This window comes from Parasteatoda tepidariorum, chromosome 4 (assembly GCF_982258835.1).
Source record: "Parasteatoda tepidariorum strain Cologne lab strain chromosome 4, Ptep-v5.0, whole genome shotgun sequence".
Lineage (NCBI taxonomy): Eukaryota > Metazoa > Arthropoda > Arachnida > Araneae > Theridiidae > Parasteatoda > Parasteatoda tepidariorum.
In genome coordinates this window covers 107226279-107249070 of record NC_141758.1, presented here as the reverse complement: position 1 = coordinate 107249070, position 22792 = coordinate 107226279, and the positions used below count along the sequence as shown (strand labels likewise).

Sequence of the window (22792 nt, the reverse complement as noted above, 5' to 3'; positions counted from 1 at the left end):
TAACCGAAACTATGTGAAACTATCTGAAACAATCCGAAATTATGAGAAACTATCCGAAACTATGTGAAACTAACCGAAACTATGTGAAACTATGTGAAAATATCCGAAACTAATTGAAACTATGTGAAACTATCCGAAACTATGTGAAACTATGCTAAACTATGTGAAACTATGTAAAGCTATGTGAAACTATGTGAAACTATGTGAAACTATGTGAAACTATGTGAAACTATGTGAAACTATCCGAAACTATGTGAAACTATGTGAAACTATGCGAAACTATGTGAAACTATGTAAAACTATATAAAACTATGTAAAACTATGTGAAACTATGAGAACTTAGAAACTATGTGAAACTTTGTGAAACTATGTGAAACTATGCGAAACTATGTGAAACTATGTGAAACTATGCGAAACTTTGTGAAACAATGTGAAACTATGTGAAACTATCCGAAACCATGTGAAACTATTTGAAACTATTTGGAACTATGTGAAACTATGTGAAACTATGTGAAACTATGCGAAACTATGTGAAACTATGTGAAACTATGTGAAACTATGTGATACTATCCGAAACTATGCGAAACTATCCGAAACTATGTGAAACTATCCGAAACTATGTGAAACTATGTGAAACTATCCGAAACTATGTGAAACTATCCGAAAATATGTGAAACTAAGTGAAACTATCCGAAACTATGTGAAACTATGTGAGACTATCTGAAACTATGTGAAACTATCCGAAACTATGTGACACTACATGAAACTATCCGAAACTATGTGAAACTATGTGAAACTATCCGAAACTATGTCAAACTATGTGACACTATGTGAAACTATCCGAAACTACGTAAAACTATGTGAAACTATCCGAAACTATTTGAAACTATCCAAAACTATGTGACACTATGTGGAACTAACCGAAACTATGTGAAACTATCTGAAACAATCCGAAACTATGTGAAACTATCCGAAACTATGTGAAACTATGTGAAAATATCCGAAACTGTGTGAAACTATGTGAAACTATCCGAAACTATGTGAAACTATGTGAAACTATCCGAAACTATGTGAAACTATGTCAAACTATCCGAAACTATGTGAAGCTATGTGAAACTATGTGAAACTATCCGAAACTATGTGAAACTATGTTAAACTATCCGAAACTATGTGCAGCTATGTGAAACTATGTGAAACTATCCGAAACTATGTGAAACTATGTTAAACTATCCGAAACTATGTGAAACTATCCGAAACTATGTGAAACTATGTGAAACTATCCGAAACTATGTGAAACTATGTGAAACTATCCGAAACTATGTGAAACTATAGTTCTACTATATGAAACTATGTGAAACTACGTGAAACTATATGAAGCTATGTGAAACTATCCGAAACTATGTGAAACTATGTTAAACTATCCGAAACTATGTGAAACTATCCGAAACTATGTGAAACTATGTGAAACTATCCGAAACTATGTGAAACTATGTGACACTACGTGAAACTATCCGAAACTATGTGAAACTATGTGAAACTATCCGAAACTATGTGAAACTATGTGACACTATGTGAAACTATCCGAAACTATGTGAAACTCTTTGAAACTATGTGAAACTATGTGACACTATGTGAAACTATCCGAAACTATGTGAAACTATCCGAAACTATGTGAAACTATGTGAAACTATCCGAAACTATGTGAAACTATGTGACACTACGTGAAACTATCCGAAACTATGTGAAACTATGTGAAACTATCCGAAACTATGTGAAACTATGTGACACTATGTGAAACTATCCGAAACTATGTGAAACTCTTTGAAACTATGTGAAACTATGTGACACTATGTGAAACTATCCGAAACTATGTGAAACTATCCGAAACTATGTGAAACTATCCGAAACTATGTGAAACTGTCCGAAACTATTTGAAACTATGTGAAACTATGTGAAACTATCCGAAACTATGTGAAACTATGTGAAACTATGTGAAACTATCTGAAACTATGTGAAATTATGTGAAACTATCCGAAACTATGTGAAACTATTCGAAACTATGTGAAACTATCCGAATCTATGTGAAACTATGTGAAACTTTGTGAAAATATCCGAAACTATGTGAAACTACGTGAAACAATCCGAATATATGTGAAACTATGTGAAACTATCCGAAACTATCCGAAACTATGTGAAGCTATGTGAAACTATGTGAAACTATCCGAAACTATGAGAAACTTACCGAATCTATGTGAAACTATCCGAAACTAAGTGAAACTATGTGAAACTATGTGAAACTATGTGAAACTAAGTGAAACTATCCGAAACTATGTGAAACTATGTAAAACTATATAAAACTATGCAAAACTATGTGAAACTATGAGAACTTAGAAACTATGTGAACTTAGAAACTATGTGAAACTATGCGAAACTATGTGAAAGTAAGCGAAACTATGTGAAACTATGCGAAACTATGTGAAACTATGTGAATCTATGCGAAACTATGTGAACTTAGAAACTATGTGAGCTTAGAAACTATGCGAACTTAGAAATTATGTGAACTGAGAAACTATGTGAAACTATGTGAAACTATGCGAAACTATGTGAAACTATCCGAAACTATGTGAAACTATGCGACACTACGTGAAACTATCCGAAACTATGTGAAACTATCCGAAACTATGTAAAACTATCCGAAACTATCCGAAACTATGTGAAACTATCCGAAACTATGTGAAACTATCCGAAACTATGCGAAACTATCCGAAACTATGTGAAACTATCCGAAACTATGTGAAACTATCCGAAACTATGTGAAACTATGTGAAACTATCCGAAACTATGTGAAACTAACCGAAACTATGTGAAAATATCCGAAACTATGTGAAACGATGTGAAACTATCCGAAACTATGTGAAACTATGTGAAACTTTGTGAAACTATCCGAAACTATGTGAAACTATCCGAAACTATGTGAAGCTATGTGAAACTATGTGAAACTCTCCGAAACTATGTGAAACTATCCGAATCTATGTGAAACTATCCGAAACTATGTGAAACTATGTGAAACTATGCGAAACTATGTGAAACTATGTGAAACTATATAAAACTATGTAAAACTATGTGAAACTATGAGAACTTAGAAACTATGTGAACTTAGAAACTATGTGAAACTATGTGAAACTATGTGAAACTATGCGAAACTATGTGAAACTATGTGAAACTATGCGAAACTACGTGAACTATATGAACCTTCTAAAACACTTTAAAATTACGAAGAGCGAGGTCAATTTTCAATGTTAACGTAAAGCCCGATATCGGACCTTAATACTGACCCATAATATTTTAATTGGACCACATATTTTTTTACCGGGTAATAGTGTACCCTACCAGAGGAAATAATATTAGGTCAATAAGGGGGTACACAATGAAGCCCTGTATTTTACTATGTATGCGAATCTGAAATAAGTGTTCGGAAGAGCTTAAAATGAGGAAATTCGCCTTGTAAATCGCTTTAAAATTAGAAAGACCAAAGTCAATTTTCAATGCTAACGTAAAGCCCGATATCAGACCTTAATATTGACCCATAATATTTTAATTGGACCACGTATTATATTACCAGGTGATAGTGTACTCTACCAGGGGAAATAATTTTAGGTCAGTTAGGAGGTACACAATGAGGCCCTATATTTAACTATGTATGCGTATCTAAAATAAGTGTTCGAAAGAGCTTAAAATGGGGAAATTCGCCTTCCAAAACCCTTTAAAATTAGGAAGAGCGAAGTCAATTTTCAATGTTAACGTAAAGTCCGGTATCAGACCTTAATATTGACCCATAATATTTTAATTGGACCACGAATTATATTCCCGGGTAATAGTGTACTCTACCAGAGAAAATAATTTTAGGTCAATTGAAATTGGAAATTGAATTGACATACAGAATGAGGCCCTGTATTTTACTCTGTATGCATATCTAAATTAAGTGTTCGAAAGAGCTTAAAATGAGGAAATTCGCCTTCTAAAATAGATTACTTAAAATAGATTTTTTTATTTTCTGATAAAGTATTTATTGCACTACGTCGCTGTTTTATGTTAGGCTGTGTAAACAAAGAAAAATTCATATGTAACGTTTAGACGTAGAAGTCCTATTCTTGTATTTAAGTTGGTAATTTTTGGAATAAATGGGAAAAAGAGAGATTGCCATCTAAAAGTGTAAAACTGACAGTATTTTAGATGTAAGTTACTTTTATTATAACTATTTTTTCGGTATTTTTAAGTACGAAGTTTTAAAATAAGTTAGCGAGTGAACAGTTCATAAAGTTATAAAATATTTGCTAACTGTTATTGGAGAATTTTATCTTAAATATATATAGTACCTAACATTATTTATTTCAATAACTACAATTATTGTCTCAAAGTAATAACATTACATTTTACATTGTATTAAAAACTTAACACACTCTTAAATATAACGTTTGAAATTCTCTACATTATTTTTGTTGTTCTATGTTATTCAGAGGGTACCTTATTGATTACACATTATGTACACTTTTCCAGATTCTGATCAAAAATGAAAATCAGGGGTCGTAAATTAATATTCAAGTTCCGTATTGATCACACATAATGTACACTTTTAACAATTCTGATCAAAAATGAAAATCAGGGGTCGTAAATTAATATTCAAGTTCCGTATTGATCACACATAATGTACACTTTTAAAAATTCTGATCAAAAATGAAAATCAGGGGTCGTAAATTAATATTCAAGTTCTGTATTGATCACACAGAATGTACACTTTTAAAAATTCTGATCAAAAATGAAAATCAGGGGTCGTAAATTAATATTCAAGTTCCGTATTGATCATACATAATGTATACTTTTAAAAATTCTGATCAAAAATGAAAATCAGGGGTCGTAAATTAATATTCAAGTTCTGTATTGATCACATATAATGTACACGTTTTGAATTTTGACAAAAAATCAAAATCAAGGGTCGCAAATTATTATTGAAGTAACAAAAACTCTATGGAAATCTAGTGAGCTCAACTTAGAAAGGTGGGACTGAAAACATCAAAAACCTCTTCGACTGTTAGCGGAAACATGGTTGTGTTGATAGACAATAATTCGAAACAAATCCAACCTTCCCCAGATACTTTAACAAAAAAAAAAAAAAAAACTGAAGCAAAGAGCATCAAAAACTGGAAGTCAAACAGGTTTTGATAACCTTAGCTTCGTTTTACTCTCGAATAGAGCTTCTTGTATTTCTCGAATATCAATTTATGACCCCCTATATATACTTTCTGAATTTTTTCTTTTTAGCTTGGTGTTTGGATATGGGTTATTTACGTCATGAGTTATTTACGTCATTAATAATCAAAAATCATATTTTTAAAAAAAAAAGTGATTTAAACAGGAACAAGATTTTTATTTTATTAGCCTGATCAAAAATTCAAAAAAATGTTTTCCCTCGTAAATAACGTAATTAAGCCTCCGATTATAAATATGTTTTTTTAGTTTAATATTTTGAACTTATTGGGTTGTGTTCAAATATTAAGATTAAAATATCCCACACCAAAAATCATTTATAAATCACCACAAATATTTAAAAATTTATCTATCTTATAGTTACTATTTATGATTTTCAATTTCCAAAATTCATTTAAAATATTAAAAAAAGTTAGTAGCAAAAATATATTAAAGTATTGAACCATAATACTGAAATCAGTAAATATCACATTCATTCAGAAATTCGACAATCCTGCAGCAATAAAAACAATATCTATTTAGTTATTTTTGTTTCTTCGGAAAAAGAGATAATGTTTAAAGGGAGACAAACAGAGAGAGTTAGAGAGAGAGAGAGTTTTAAAATAATGCTATAACTTATATGCAACACTTGTATTAATATTTTATAAATAATTATTTTTTTAAAATATCTCGGTGATGTTTAAGTTTTTTTTTAACTATACCAAAATTTGCAGTTATTTTTCTTTAATTTAATTTTTTTTACAGTTTTCAAACCCATTATTTTTATTCTTAAAACCTGGAATAAATGCCTATGATGTTTAGTTAAATTAGTTCCGGAAATTTTTTTCTAAACAAAACTTCCTTACCTTTATGAAATTTTTATTTATTATTTTTTATTTTATACTATCAGCTTATTATTATTTTAACAGTTTTGATCAAATAAATGTTATGCTGTAAAGACAAATTGATCAAGGTAGCACTTTGGGTAAAAAAAGCACAGTTTCTCTCTCGTGAATGAGTTGTGTAAATGCACAGTTCTCTTTTAGAAATTGCTGTTAAGTGCCTATCCTTAGTGGTGTTTCGCTAAAATTCTCTTCAACTTCGAAAATAGAAAAAAATATAAATATTGGTCAGGTGCAGTTGTAGTTTTATTTCTAAAAAGAGTTACAAGAGCCGTGGTGGCTCAGGGGATAGAGCACTCGCCTCCCAATGAGGTGACCCCGGTTCGAACCCAGCGATAGCTGGTCGATGCGAATTCCACACCCGACTAGCACAGACCATAGTGCTGACGTAAAATATCCTCAGTGGTAGACCTATTATGGTCTCCTCGCCGTCAGCTAAGAGTCCCCTCGCCGTCAAGCTAACAGTGAAAGTTTTTCGAGATTTTCCTCGCCATGCAACGCAAATGCTGGTTAGTTCCATTAAAAAGTCCTCCACAAAGGCAAATTTCCCCCAATACTTGATCCAGGAGTTCCCTTGTCTTCTGGTTTGGGTTCAGAACTACAAGGCTATGGAGTTGAGCATTAGTAGTCGTAAACCCTAAATTGGGTCGGCTGTTCAACGACGGTTATAAAATATAAAATAAAAAGATTTACAGCATGCAGCTTCAAAATTTTCTTGATTAAGGGCTGCAAAAGACAGTGGAATCAGACTCGATAGCTTGTAGAAGATTCTCTCACATTTTTTTATTCCATGTCAAAATCATGTCAGCTCTATCATTTAGTTCTTACTAAATTTAGTTTTCATACCAGTCATTGATCCGTGGCTACTCAAAAATCCCAAATTATAAGAGAAACAATTATCTTATCAATTATCAGAGACAGATCTGTTCATCAAACATTTTCAGCTGTTAATGAATTAAAATTACTTTTAATTAAGATTATTTTTAATTAAATATGGAAATATATCTCAATTTTTCAACTCATTTTATTTTATTTTATTACTATAGTTGAACAGCAGACCCAATTTCGAGTTAACGACTACCAATGCTCAACTCCGTAGACTTGTTGTTTTGCAACCAATCCAGAAGACAAGGGAACTGCTGGATCAAGTATTGGGAAAAATTTGCCTTCTTGGAGAACTTTGATGGAACTTACCCGCATTTGCGTTGTATGGAGAGGACTACCACGAAAACCTCCAATGGTTAGCTTGACGGCAAAGGGACTCTAACCCATAATCCGTATACCACTGAGGTTGATTTACGTCATCACTGTGGTCTGTGCAAGCCGGGTGCGGAATACGTATCGACCAGACATCGCTGGAATTCGAACCCGGTTCACCTTATCGGAAGGCGAATGCGCTTTCCCCTGCCATCGCGGCTCACGGCAGTACGTTTCAAGAAGTTAGAATATACAGAAAAGGCAACATTTACCGAAATCATGGTAACGGAGAGAAGGAAAATATGGAGAGTGGGAAAATCGTATAACATTGAGAAGCATATTCTATTTACAAAGAGTATAATTAAACCCAACCCTAGAAAATGTGGATTGTTTTTTTGTAGATTAGGAAAACAACGACTACGTATTTTTTATGTTGGAATCAATATACTCACTCAGAAAGCATGTTGCAACCTTTTGTCTTAATTTTCATTTTATTGTCACGAAAATGTTTGTACTAAAAACCTTTTTTCAATATAGGAAAAATATTGCAGTTTCAAACCTTTCATCGTAAAAGGATTAAAAATTATTTTTGAAAGCTTTCCTAAAAAGGATTGTCACTTATGTAGCTGAGCATACAAGACGTTGCGAAAAGAAACCTTATAATTACCTAGATTTAAGATTATTGTCTCCTTAAGACTAGCTTTATTCAAGGGTTTTTTCACGCTTGAAAACCCTAAGACAACCTCGATTTTCAGGTTTTTATATAGAAGCTTGTTCTCCAAGATTTTGGGTAATGTATGTAGAATACAGCATATTGTCCCAGATCTCGTTTTAAGTTTAAAAGGTTTATACGTAAACCGCAAAACAAACCTTTTAAGGTTTACAATAAAAGTTTTTTGCTGAGTGAAAATGAACTTTCAGACTTTATTATTTCATTAACTAATGAAACATGATAATATTTTTGCAGATTTTCTACGATTATCCAAGAATCTGGAGACAATGGATTTGCTTCATGATGTAATCACAATGATAATAAGGAATACGAACGCTAGTTTACGAAAAACCAGATTAAGAAATATGGTAAGTAAGTAGAGTACGTTCATTTTATCCACGTACAGTTAAAAATATCCTGTTAAATTACGATACCTTAACATTGAGCCCGCTTAAAATTTTGTTAAATTTATACCTATATACATACCCTCCAACTTATGAGGATTTTGAAAATAATTCTTTCTAGTGGTAGCGAACCAAAGTAGAAATTTTTAAAGCAAATCCCTTATGAAAATTTAAGGTATATTTAAGGTTGATTTGAGGTATTTTTGAGGTATTAAGGTTGTTTTGAGGTATATTTGAGGTATATTTAAGGTTGCAGAGAAAACAGAAATAAAAATTATACCTCGTAAAGGTTGTAATTAAGGTGTACGAGGTTGATTTATATATACTTCAGCTTGTTTTGAGGTTGTTTAAAATTCACTTCAAATCATCCAGACTGATAAGGTGATTTTTAAGGTATACCAGGTTTATTTTCTTACATTTGTAACAAAAGAGGTATTTTTGAGGTGTAAAATTTTTTACCTTATTTCAACTAAGAAGAGTGAGATATTTATTGAGGTATATGAAGTCATTTTATTTATACCTAAGCTTATTTTGAGGTTGTTTTAAATTCACTTCAAATCAACCAGACTGATAAGGTGATTTTTAAGGTATATCAAGTTGATTTTCTGATACTTGTAATAAAAGAGGTATTTTTGAGGTATAAAAAAATTGACCTTATTTCAACTAACGAGAGTGAGATATTTATTGAGGTATATGAAGTCCTTTTATTTATACCTAAGCTTATTTTGAGGTTGTTTAAAATTCACTTCATATCAACCAGAATCATGAGGCAGTTTTTAAGGTTCACCAGGTTGTTTTTTTTACACTTGTAACAAAAGAGGTATTTACGAGGTATAAAAAATATAATTTTTTTCAACTAAAGAGAGTGAGATCTTTATTGAGATGTATGAAGTCATTTTATTTATACCTAAGGTTGTTTTAAGGTTGTTTAAAGTACACTTCATATCAACTAGCTCACTTCCCAGAGTTCCGTGCTAGCCGGCAAATGGCGTGCGTGTTTACAATCGAAAGTTTCTTTAAAATTCGGTAAGTGTGCTTGACATTTATTAATTTAGCTTTGTCACTTTTAATCAAATATGCCTCAACTTTCAAACTTAAATTTCATTATTTTTGTTTTAAAGACGCGTCCTGATCTTACATTATTTAAGTCGGAGGATATTCTTTGAGGCTATTGTTGTAGGCTTAGCAATAAGACAGATCAATCTAAATATTTCTCGTCGCTGTTTAGGGTAACGTTACTGGTGAATCGTTACAGCAGGTTACGCACAGTATATTTTATTGTTTGTAATTTATTCAAATATAACTATTCTTTTTGTTTTGCTTAAATGTATATGTTTTAATGTAGCAGTATGCAAGCTGATTGAGTAAAAGGTTCATAATTTCTCTTATAAATAAATCACTGAAAATTGAAAGTTAACAGTTTCTATATATTGCAGGTAATAAAACAAATAAACAATACTATTGTAAGGAACGAAATGCATATTTGTTGCCTTCAACAAAAATCTAACATACATATTTAACTAATAAAATAAACATATACAATAAAAATTGCAATCAGGGTAAATACATCACACAAAAATTTTAATATTTCTTCAAAAGTTGCATTTTCATAAAAATATATATTTACAAACATGAAGAAAAAAAACAATCCTGTTTTTCGAAGTAAATATTCATTTTTTTAAATTAATGTTTACTATTAACAGGTGATTCTAAGGTAGGAAACAAGTTTACCATATCAAATCAACAAATTTTATTAAAAAATATATGAGAATTCCTAGTAAAATCTGAAATTTTTTTTTAATAAAAATATATGTAATATGAGATAAGATTCAAGCTAATTTTAGTGAACTAATTTTTTAACCCCCCTCACAAATTAATAAAGCAAACTTCATAAATTTTCATAATCTGAAAAATATTTTGTTTTTAAACTCCAGAAATGATGAGAAATTGGAAATTCTAACATTATCGCAGAGAAAGAAAAGAATTTTTTTTATTTTTAAATGTGCAGAGTAAATAAAAATATAACGCTAATAAATAAAGAATTTTGAAAATTAAATTCTAATAACATTAAATTATGTAAGGATCACAGAAAACTATAATATCAATGAAAAAAAATCAGAACCGAATAATTTCGGTAATAATAAGTGATTGATATTAGCAGCGATTACATTATATATAAGCGGGGATTACTGAACTTACATATACATTGCCTCTAGAGAGAAAAAAGTTATTCTAATTCTAGATTGTTCACCACATTAGCAAAATAAATTTTTCCAGTGTCATCGCACTGGATGGAAATACAAACAGAAGATATATTTGTCACAGGAATTAAGTTAAAGTTGCCAGAATTAGTTACTTGTGTAATATGGCTTAGTTCAACATTAAAATTAAGATTAAGAGAACGCATCTTTTCACCAGAAATCATTTCTTCAATAACACCATAATAATTCCAGCAACAGCATATTGAATTCTGACAAGTACAAGTTACTAAAATTTTTACGAAGAAATTAATGCAGCCTAGTTTAAGTTTACTTGCCCTTTTATACATAAGCTTGGTTTAGTTGAGTATCTTAAAAGTATTTGTATGTGTATCACCTATTAAATAATATCTGAAGTTAGTTAGCAAAAAGGCAACTATAGGTAAAGGAAAACTGGCATCCACTTAAAAAATTCTCATGCAAATTTCAAACTTTTTGTCCGTTTAGTCCACTAAGGCAACGCCCCGCTCTTCCGTGCCACAGGTCCTGGGTTCGATCCTTAGGCCGGGCAAGGTTGACTCAGCCTTTCATCCCTTCAGTGGGTCGATAAATGAGTACCAAGCATGCTTGGGAACTAAACACTGGGGGTTCCGCGTTCGGCTGACCACCTAACCGGAACATCTGCTCCTGCATCCCAGAGCCCAAGGTCAAGAAAACTGAAATGGGCACAGTAGACCTTGGCCCTCTATGGGCTGTCGCGCCACTGTGTTTAGTTTTATTTTAGTTTTTAGTCCGCTAAGGCAAAATCTTGAATATTATTCTAGATCAACATGATGCAGTTTAATATTTTGGAATGATTTTCAATTTATTTTTAATAAGACTCGTGAAGACTCGTTAAGAGACTAAAAGAACATGAAAACTTTTCGTATAAATAGTGTGCTCTAATAAAATAGTTTTTATCTTTAATCCACAAAGAATATTGTATAAAACAAATTTACTGAGACAGCTATTCCAAAAAAATAATTTTATTATTTCAATTAAATATTAAAATCATTTTGGTGAACCTATACTTAATCTGCTTATATTGTAGTTAAAAAAGTTTAAAAGTATTATTGACTCTGGATTTTTGTTGTCAACATTAGTAACTTATCAAAGTTATATAAATATTTATTTCAATTTCCTTCAATTTCTTAAAAAAAAATCTCATCTGAAAATTTCCAAATGAAACTTGCTATGCAACTTTTATATAACTTGATTTTACTCAACTTGAACATGCAACTTTTACAGAGCTGCTCCGTAAATGGCATCCAGAATTTCAAGGTTTGAATAAGGCTGTCAATAATACGTGCTCTGCAGCTAGGAGGAAGTGGAGACTAGTAACTGGAGAGCCTTCCCCTGGGAGTAACTCTAAATATACACCAAAAAGAAAAAAGACAAGTAAATTATTCTCCTTTGATTCAATGAAATCTTTTCACCTAAAAAATTACTGATAAAGTTTGCATGATCTTTGATTTTTGAAAACATTATTTTATAACATTATCTTAAATTATTCCCTCAGGCAAGTAAACATATAAACTTAATGTTGCTTTTATTTCGATGGGGCATGAAAAACACAAAACATTGATGTTCCACATTCTTTTATTAAAAGATGATTGATTCTTGATCACATTAAATAAAAGGTTGAAAATGACCTTTTGTTTTTAAAAACCTTACGTGATAGACAATTATTTTCGGAATCAGCAGCATTGAGAATTGGTTTTAGTACAATTTCTTTTGCGAAATTGGACTAAAAATTTAAACAAGCAGGCCAGTGTAATTGAATTTATTCAAAATTTGCTGAGAAAAAAAATTTAAATATCAGCATAACAATCCATAATTAAAAATGGTCGGTTGAATTATTGGAAAATTAAGAATTTCAATAAGCGTGTTATTTCTACAGCAGTTTTTATATGCATCTTATAGAAAAATTAGCTTTTTTAAGTGATATGTTTAAACAGTCAAAATAAAGAATTGAAATATACTGGGAGGAGAGTTTTGCAGGTCATTATTATTATTCATCTGCTGTTACTAAAGAAACCATTTATTTATTCAAAATTGAATAGAAATAATAATAAAAGGTGATTTATGCAACGAAATAAGCTTTAAAATATTATTCTAATCTTTTAAAATTTGTCATTATCAATGTAAATATGACTCTCGCTAATTCAAATTTTTTATTTATAGGTTCCAATGCTCCAAATAACGTAAGCACAGCAAACTTGCAGAAGAAGCAGAGTAATTGTCAAGAATTTTGATTTCTTGAACGAAAAATTAATTTTTTTTTGTTAATAAAAGTTTTTATTTGTAAGCTGGCTAAATTATTTAAATTTGCTGTTATTTCGCTTTTACAAAAAATTAGCGCCTTTAACATCTGTTCTATATAAATGAGTTCCCACATTTTTCTGAAACAAATGTATCCTCTTTTCACGATAGTTTAATTGAAATTATTAAAATTACAGAAACATTTTAAATGTTCTTTTAAGGTTTATGAGTCAGCATACTTAACATTATTCAACTCTACATGTTAATTCAAGATTAATAAATTTTATGAACTATTTAATTGCAAATTAGCACAAGGTTCACAAACTATAAATTAAAGGCGTTAAGTGAAAATTCCTATTTTGAATTGTGTGAGGAAGAATACATTCCAATGGGTTGTATTTCAAAATTAAAGGAAGATATATTCTTTGCATTGCATTTTACTTTTCTTCACACAATACATGGAAATACGTCGAAAATTCTTTCGAAAGAAAGATTCATCCGTATTCCGCCTATGTGTTTAGAAAATAGTTTCTTAGCATCAGGATTAGCAATGAAAATTAAGACAGACCGTAAAAAGTTAATAAGTAATTACCACCTAATGTGTAACATTAAAAACTCCATCAGAGTGATAAATACCTCTACAAGTGAAAAGATATATATTTTAGGTTAAAAATTAGCAGTCTAAGGAGAAACATTTTAATTATATTTAATTACCAGCATTAGCATAAAAAAATATAACCTGAAGGGAAAAATGGCATATTTTAGTTTGATTAAAAAAATTTCCTTTACAAGCATAAAAACTTATATTTGAGGTGAAAAATAATACACCTTACGTTAGTAAAAAATCACCTTTCCAACTATCAAAAATTACACCTGAGGTAGATTTGAAATAACCTGAAGAGTAAAATGACATGCCTCAGGTTGAAAAATATATACCTCTACAAGCATAAAATTAGATACCTGAGGTTGAAAAATAATTACCTGAAGTGGAACAAAATACACCTGAGGTTGATTTTTATTACCCTGAAGTGTAAAATGACACACTTTAGGTTGTTGAATAAATACTTCCACAAGTGTAAATAAATATACTTCAAGCTGATAAGTAATAACCTAAGGTTGAAAATGAAACACTTTAAAGTAGTAAATATCTACCTCTCCCAAGATGTAAAATTAAACACCTCAAGTTGAAACATATATACCTCTGGAGGTATATATTAAGGTATATTTGAGGTTGGTTTTGAGGTATTCATTTGCACCCTTTTCAACCTCAACGACGTCTTTAAATAACAACCTCCTTTATACCTTTAAAATATACCTTGTTTATACCTCATTTATACCTCGATTTTTTCATAAGGGATGGATCTCTCATAAAACTTTTATCAGAACTTAAGAATCTAGCCATATGGCCTGAACTTTTATAAGTAATAGTGGACAAGTTACGCTAAAATTAATTTTTTTTAAATATTAAGACATTAATTTTGCTACCGTCTGAAAAGAAGATTTCTGAAACTACGGAAATTCCGGAGCAGTTGGAGGGTATGCCTATATAGCTTAAGTTTGGTTACGTTTATGTTATAAAATTCGTATATTAAGATTCTTTTTTATTCAGTAGTAACTTTTAGCTCACCCAGCCACTTTTTGTTACCGGACTCATACTAAAACCATATATGTAGTAATTTCTTCGTTTTTCGCAGAAAACAATTTTTAAGGTGATATCACAATGAACGCTGATTACAACTCCTCAGCATATTCTGCGCACTATGCTACATTTTTATCCGTTATTTCAGCGCACTCTGCTACATTTCTATCCGTTATTTCCGCTCACTCTGTTACATATCTATCCGTTATTTCCGAGCACTTTGCTACAGATCTATCCGTTATTTCTACGCGCTCTGCTATTCTGCTACATATACAAATCTATGTATCGCCCTTAGGAAAAATATAGGTAAATTCATACTTTTGATTTTTTTTTTTATCCTATTAGTGTATTTTTCTTCGAATACTCTAAAAGCATTGAATTATATATAAATTAATTAATAAAAGAATTTCAATAAAATTTGTTACGACGCAAAATTCGTCCTTAACAATTGTACGGCCAATTTTTTCCCTTAGCGCAAATGGCGGAAACTTAATGAACCAGTTTATATTTGATACGGAGATTTTAATCTGAAAGTGCCTTAAGTTTAGAATTTAATATTTAATTAATCAAAAATCTTAATTTTTCAAAATTTCAATTCCCTAAAACGGAAGCTGCATAAATAATCAAGATGGCGGTGTTAAATTTTTAAATAAATCTGATTAATTTAAATAAGTCTTTGAGTGTGAATGCATAAAAAACTATGTTCTGTTAAAGCAACTCGTATCAACGTATATTTCACTCATGTTCAACACAATGCAATCTGTAATAATGTATTTTTATTACATTCGGGTTTTACCTATAGAAAATAATATCAAACAGACGTATTGATAAAATTTTATTTGAAACTCTTTACAATTATGTACTCACGCTTCAAAAAAAAGAATATGGCAAAAACCCACACATGTGATTTATGACGTCAGCGGCAGCTGGTCGTTTTTAAGCAAAATGGCGAGTTAAAGTTGAGCTAAGTTTCTCCACATAAGTTAGAATGCTAATTAACGTGAAGTTAATTAATACCACGTCGTATCGCACGTGGAATTTGTTGAAATATAATTCTTTCTCGTCTGCGTCTTTTGCTTAACTTAGATTTATTATTTGCTTATGTATTTCATTGTAACCATGATATATTTTTGTTTTTTGTGTCTGGCAATTTCGATGCTTAATTAATTTTTTTATGCTCTACACGGCTCTATGTTTTTTCCTTGCCGTAAGCAAGAAATACATAGTGAAAGAATTGAAATCTTTAAGAAGGAATATTAGTGTATGAATCTTTGTCTTAAGAGAACTGATACTTGATGGGCTTGGCTTACTCGAAATGGAATGGAAAGAACAGTTGCTAACATAAAGAAATGCCACGTTTCAACAACCAATCAAAATCGAGATACCCACACTACGTCACTTGCAGATATCCCATTACGATTCCCATTAAGATATCAAAATATTCGAGAGACCGGAAAGTAATGTCGTTTTGGCGCATTAAATATTCGTTAGTCTTAAAAACCAATTCATTTTTTAAAATTAATTTTCGATCTGGCATTGAAAGGCTAACGTGAGTGAATACATTATTTATTAAAAATGAAATCTTGATAACAAATATCAAATGCACCGAAACGACATTACTTTCCAGTCCCCCTAATATCATGCAAACTTTCATATGAACTATGAGACTGAAAAGGAACATTCACTTATATTCAGGGTAAATTTTATCTCATTAAGAGATAAAATTTATTATCTCATATTCTCTAATAATTAATACTTTATTCAGGGGAAGTTTTGATAAAATAATAAAATGTTAAGAACAAATTTTTACAACTAATTTATGTATTACGAGGATACGGTATATCAAAAAATAAAATCGTCACAGCTGAAAATCTAAGGTGAAGTTGATTTCTGTGGTTTTTATTTATGGTTGCTAAGCAATAAAATTTTCTAACCAATTAGATTTTTCTTATACAGTAGTGAGTTTCTTTATTGTAAGATTGGATAAGTTTCCGTACTTTTCCTTGTTTTGACGGCTGTTAACATAAATCATAAGTTCTAAGATTTAGATCTTAAGATTTAATTCTTCGAAGCAATTGTTTTTCACTTATTCATTTCAGCATTGTATCAAACATTTCATCGATAGTTTAACTTTTGCTTGTTTTCAAACTTATTTCCATACTTTACTCACTACTTTCACTTTTCTTTCAAATACTTTTTCTCATATTTATACATTTATCTTACTTCTGAAACATTTACGAATTTTCTTATAGGTAAAAACTTCTTCAAACAAAATTTTTTTTTTAGTTCAATTTGATTAAACGGTGTTTATAACTAATATTCGACGTCCCGCAGTGGACTGATCGTAAAGATATGGTTCCCAGTAGATCACCGAAGTCAAGCATCTCTGGCTGTGACGGTATGGGTCCTCGTTAAACTGGTCTACCGTAAAGTGCCCGACCTCGCTCTCAGGTCGTCGGGCTATTAAAGCAGGAGAGTCCTCCACTCTGCTGAGGAAAAAAATTGTGATGGCAGGTCATCGGATCATCCTCATGGATATCTCCCTGACCGTCGCCAGTAGCCCCTTGTGCAACTCTAGTGCGACACAAACAAACAAACAACAACAAAAATATATATTGTGATGATTCTATCACAATACCCTCAGTTTTCAATCTTTTAGTCTTCGCCTAAATTTATAATATTAATTTTATGACTGTGTCTTGCACCTAACTTTTTTTTTAACTGTGACCGTGAGCCTTACTAAGCCAGTTGCCCGGACGGACGTTCATTTTTGATCGTTAATTCTGTAGGAGCAATTTGAAAGTTTTTTTCAAGATCAGATTTCCTTCTCTGCAGGCTCAGGAAATAAAGGTTATTCTCTAATATTTAATTATCTATGTGTTACTAAATCTTGCATTTATGCAGTTTTAATAATTTAAATATATTGATAATTTCAACATCCTCGGATCATCCTCTGGGATGTTTCCTGACCGTCGCCAATAGCCCATTGTGCAGCTCCAGTGTGACGTAAACAAAGTACCTGCCTACCTTTAACTAATATACAAAATATTGTTGATGAGTAACAAATTGATAAACTATGTTGAAAATATTATGTTATTTCGTCTAAATAATTTTTATTTATTTTTTGTTATTTTTGCAGATTTTCCATGTGCTGATTTACATTTTTACATTTGCATTATCCAGACCACCCCCACCATTCATAGCTGAACCACAATTACAACACATGCTGGATTCACCAGAATATTCGGACACTCCACCGCAATCCGTAGTTTTTCTAGACTACGACTTGTACTGATCACAAGAGTTACATTTTTCTGTATATAAATTTTAATGTTTTTTTTACATCATTCTATTGCCATGAAAATATTTCCTAGCAGATACTTGCACCAAAATGATGGCAAAGTTTCGGGACAACAGAGAACACTGTTAAAAATGTCTCTGAAAAATGGTTAAATAACAATTTATTTAATTGTTATTTTACCATATTCAAACAAAGCAGTCAAATAACCATAAATAAGATGATAATCAAATTGTTAACTGTGGGGAAAAAACCCGTTTACTGACTGTTTTCACCTAAAACGGTTAAACAACCGGAATCTTATCGCGCAAACTAAACCCCCCTAATAAAGCCTTTTAATTCCTTGTAATTGCGTACGTCTTATAGCCGAGAGGGCCTGTCTTTCAGTCTCATGGCCAATAGGAAGGGAGCGTTGACACCACAATATTTTCTCCATTCCCTTCAGCGCATTAAGAAATTCCAGTGTTCCGCAATGTCCATTACCTAACGTAACATCTAGCTCCTATGTCGAATTAAATTTCTTTTTTATGGTTTGGAAACCATGCTACCTCTAAATGGTTTAAAAACCATATAGTTTTGTATTCATGGTTTTCTAACCATACTAGTTGTAACTGGTTTCTGAACTGTAACACCAAAAAAAAGCTCTTTTACGTAAACTTTGCGGTTAATTGGATGGACAGACTGCTGCCCGTTATTTTACCATAATTTCAGAATTAAAATTCCATCAGTGCCGCTAATTTACCATCCAGCTTTTTAACTACTCGCTTTCCTTTTTGATGACTTTCATCTTGGTTGTAGTTGGTATCAATTATAATGCAAGCTTTTATTTCCTTTAAAATTTGTTAGCTAAACTACAAAATTCAAGAATCAAGTTTTTTTATTTAAAAAAAAGCCAAACAAAAGAGCAGGTCGTTAAAAGCAGCTGGATTGGAAAATCGCACCTGGTCATTAGCACCGCAAATCACACCCGCTATCACAGAATCGGGCAAACTTGTTGCCACTTTGGGACAAGTCACTGCATTAAAATAAATATCCAATCACAAATGCCAGTCAATTACATTTCGCATCGTGGCGAATTTAATTGGTATTGGCTGGTGCCGTTATGGAAATGTCATCTGGTTAATTATAGTTTAAGTTGATCCTCATAAAATAAATTTATCTACATCAAGTTAACAGTAATGAAACATAATAATATTTTTTTTTTCTCATTCTGTTTCAAATTAAAAAAATTTTATGTCTTTTAATTACATTTATATCTTGTCGGTTTCTGTGTCTCTATGTTGTGTAGTAATTTGTCCGCTTTTACATTGTGAAATTGTGCACTATTTTGCCGAGTTCTTCTTTTATAAGCTGTTCATTAATTTTATTCTTCTCTATGTTCATATGTTGTAATATAATAAGTTATTATGTCATACGCTAACTTTATCAGCTTCGACGTTCATATGCTGTAAAATAACTTGAATCGTGCATTGCAAAATAGCAGTTTATTTTGTTGCAAAGAAATGCAATACTTTGTCCATTTCTATATTTTCTTTTTTGTAAAGTAACAAACATAGTGTGGATATTTCCTTAAGTCATAAATTATTTGCGTGTCTACTTTTAGTGATTTGTATACAATAAATAATTTAGTTTCTTTTTCCGAACATGTTTTTTTAGATGGTATTTGGATGATTATAGATATTTAGATATGATTATTATGATAATATTATTATGATATTATATATGATTATTATGATGCGATTATTATGATTATACGGTATTTAGATATTGATTATTTTGATACTTAGATAATTTTTAGATTATGTACTTTTTGCCATATTTTTCTTTATCTGAATCTTAAAAAAATATGTTTTTTTCCCCCAAAGAAAGTAAGGACATAAATTTGCTATCTTGGAAAAGAAAAATACTTAATCACTTATCCTATGTTATGATTTATTTTGTGATAGTTGTGAGATGATGGCTTTCAATGATGACTGCTTGAAAACATAGAACGAAAATTTATTATCTTTCTTAAAATTCTAGTTACTATGCAATTCGCATATATAAAATACAAGTTATAAAGTTAAACTCAAATTTTAAAAGCCTTCATGCAAATATATTCATTTAACATATTATTTATCGAATTGATTCTAATTTTTCAATCTACATCATTATGCAAACAAATTCTATGTTTTGCTTAATTATACAAATGTATTTATTTCATTATCAACATTGCTATATACAACCATATTTATTTAATATTCCATTTAATTTTGCAAATGTATTCACTTATAAATCTGCATTATTGCATAAATATATTCATTCAATGTTCTACATCAATATACAAATGCATTCATTTATGGTTCCATAACATTTTAAAGATACATTGATTTAATATCCACATTATTAAACAAATGTAGCCAATAAAAATAAAGAGATGATGCTGATGGAACAATATATTTTTGTCTCTTATGTTTATTCAAAATTTTGAAACTAATCTGAAAAATACTGAAGCGTCTTCTAGAATCAGAATTTTTTTAAATGTTGTAGGCCATTAAGGCAAGGGGTGTGATTGTTCTTGTTTACTAGTGGCGCCATCTATGGCCAAGAATTCGACTTCTGCCTCACACATATGTCACAACCCGTTTATAGAGTGGACCCATTCATACATCCATTCATTCATCCACAAATCATAATTTTGACATGAACCAGAGAGAGACCAATCTCCAATTCAGTACTCCCAGAGGTATAATTTGTTATGCGAACATGAAGGACTTAGAGACCCGACAGATTTAACGAGCACCAGTCACCATTTACTATTTCGACAGCCTGTATTCTAACTCCCGTTCTCACGGACGGGAGTCCAGCGCCCTGCCAACCAGGCTATCTGGGACCCAATATTTTTAATAAAATATCTATCGTAATCGTTATTATACTTAATCATTCATTCATTTTGATTAAACGATCCATTTAACAATAATTAAATAACTTTAGTTGTTTCATCATTCGTTTGATGAAGTATAAGTTTTTGCTCGTGAAGTTTTGCTGTTATCATCGTACTGAATACATGGTTTTTAGAATCATTCTCAAAAACTGGGTCAGAAATGTTTACAGATTAGTGGTCGTAGGTTAACATTTCAGAAAGAAAAGACACAAAAAACGTTCTTAGAATCTGACGGTTTTCTTCTTTACATGGGTTGGAAAATATCTCCGATTATTAACTATTGACTTCATAATTTTCTCGGACAACCAACATTTAACCCCCTTTCCCTAATGTAATTTGTCAAAACGTGTTTTTTTTTTTAATTTTTTTTCGCGTAAATAATAATAAGTATTTTAATTTTTATTCCAACAATGGTAAAGATCTTAAATATATTACATTAAGGGTAGTGATTATGGAATGTTCTGCATTATTAACACAGGCTGCTATAGCCAAGGGGCTAACGCACTCACCTCCCACTGAGGCGATCCAGGTTCTAATCCCAGTGATGATGGATCGATTCAATTTCTTATCCCTGCTGATAAAGCACCACAGTGTTCACGTAAAATAGCTCCAGTGTGGTACACAGATCATGGGCCAGAATCGTCTAGCCGTCCGGTTAACCTTGTGAGGATTTCATCATTTTTCTCGATGCAAATGTGGGTCAGTCCCACCAAAAAGTCCTCAACGAAGGCTATACTTTGTCCCGATGTTTTATCTAGGAGCTTCCAATCCTTTCGGGATGAATTTTAAGTTTGAAAGTATGCGTTGGACACTGATAACTTCAAACTTAAAAAAAGGTCGGCTATTCGACACCAGTAATAAAATGTGCGTTGGAACTATTGTTGGACACTGATAACCTCAAACTTAAAAAAAGGTCGGCTATTCGACACCAGTAATAAAATGTGCGTTGGAGCTGTTGTTGGACATTGATAACCTCAAACTTAAAAAAATGTTGGCCATTCGACACCAGTTATAAAATGTTCGTTAGGGCTGTTGTTGGACACTGATAACCTCAAACTTAAAAAAGAATCTGCTGTCTCACATCGGTTATAAAATGCTCGTTGGAACTATTGTTGGACACAGATAACCTCAAACGACACCGGTTACAAAATAAAATTATATATATATATATATATATATATATATATATATATATATATATATATATATATATATATATATATATATATATATATATATATATATATATATATATATATATATAATATTGCTCACGAAAAATGTCCCCCAATAATTAATGGATCCCAGTTAATCCTGCCATTGGGCTTACTGAAAGAAGCATTCGTGGTTTCTTCTTACCCTTCCTGTACTAGGTTCCCTTTAATACGAAAGAAGATTAGATTCACTCAAAAAGTCAACTATGTCTCTTGTCTTCTGTGTTGGTTTTAAAAGTTATAAAGCTACGAAAATTTACCCTCCCATGCATGAATCTTTCTTTTGTGTTATTAAAAATATTTAGATTTGCTACAAACGCACTTAGTAGTTAGATTTTAGTATCCCATTTAGTATTAGTAGTTAAACCCAGTTTTCATTTGTGTTATTAAAAATACTTGCTACGAAAACCCATTTAGCATTTGGGTGTAATAATTTATTTTCGAAAACTTTCGTCTTCTGTAGTCAAAAATTGGTGTCCTCGTATACGGACATTATGAGTATATTCTATCAATATAATTTCAAGTTTGGGAAAACTGAACATTCAAACTTAATTAATAAAGTATAAGAAGACGTTTGTGTAATGACCCAAGGCGTAGAGCAGTCGCTGAATTCCGCCTAGATGCCGGACAGGACTACTTAAGAAACCATCTTCATAGACTCAAAACTGTTCCTTCCCCGATATGCACGCTGTGCAGCTCTGGATAGGCCATAGACTCCGTGCATCTGTCCTGCTCTAGGTAAAACTTTTCTCGCTGAGTG

General features: G+C 31.3%; 2 long non-coding RNA genes across 3 annotated transcripts; both read left to right on the top strand.

Moving 5' to 3' along the window:
* The first annotated feature begins 4090 nt into the window (after positions 1–4090).
* On the top strand, positions 4091–20333 carry LOC122272042 (uncharacterized). Of its 2 annotated transcripts, none has more exons than XR_006226756.3 (3): positions 4091–4235; positions 8311–8423; positions 17737–20333. It is a non-coding gene; the product is annotated as an uncharacterized LOC122272042 (long non-coding RNA). The 2 variants fall into 2 exon arrangements; XR_015433255.1 differs by having other exon boundaries at positions 4109–4235; positions 7193–8423.
* Positions 9429–13004, top strand: LOC147812531 (uncharacterized). The gene is made up of 3 exons (XR_015433254.1): positions 9429–9485; positions 11945–12094; positions 12881–13004. It is a non-coding gene; the product is annotated as an uncharacterized LOC147812531 (long non-coding RNA).
* Positions 20334–22792: the final 2459 nt, after the last annotated feature.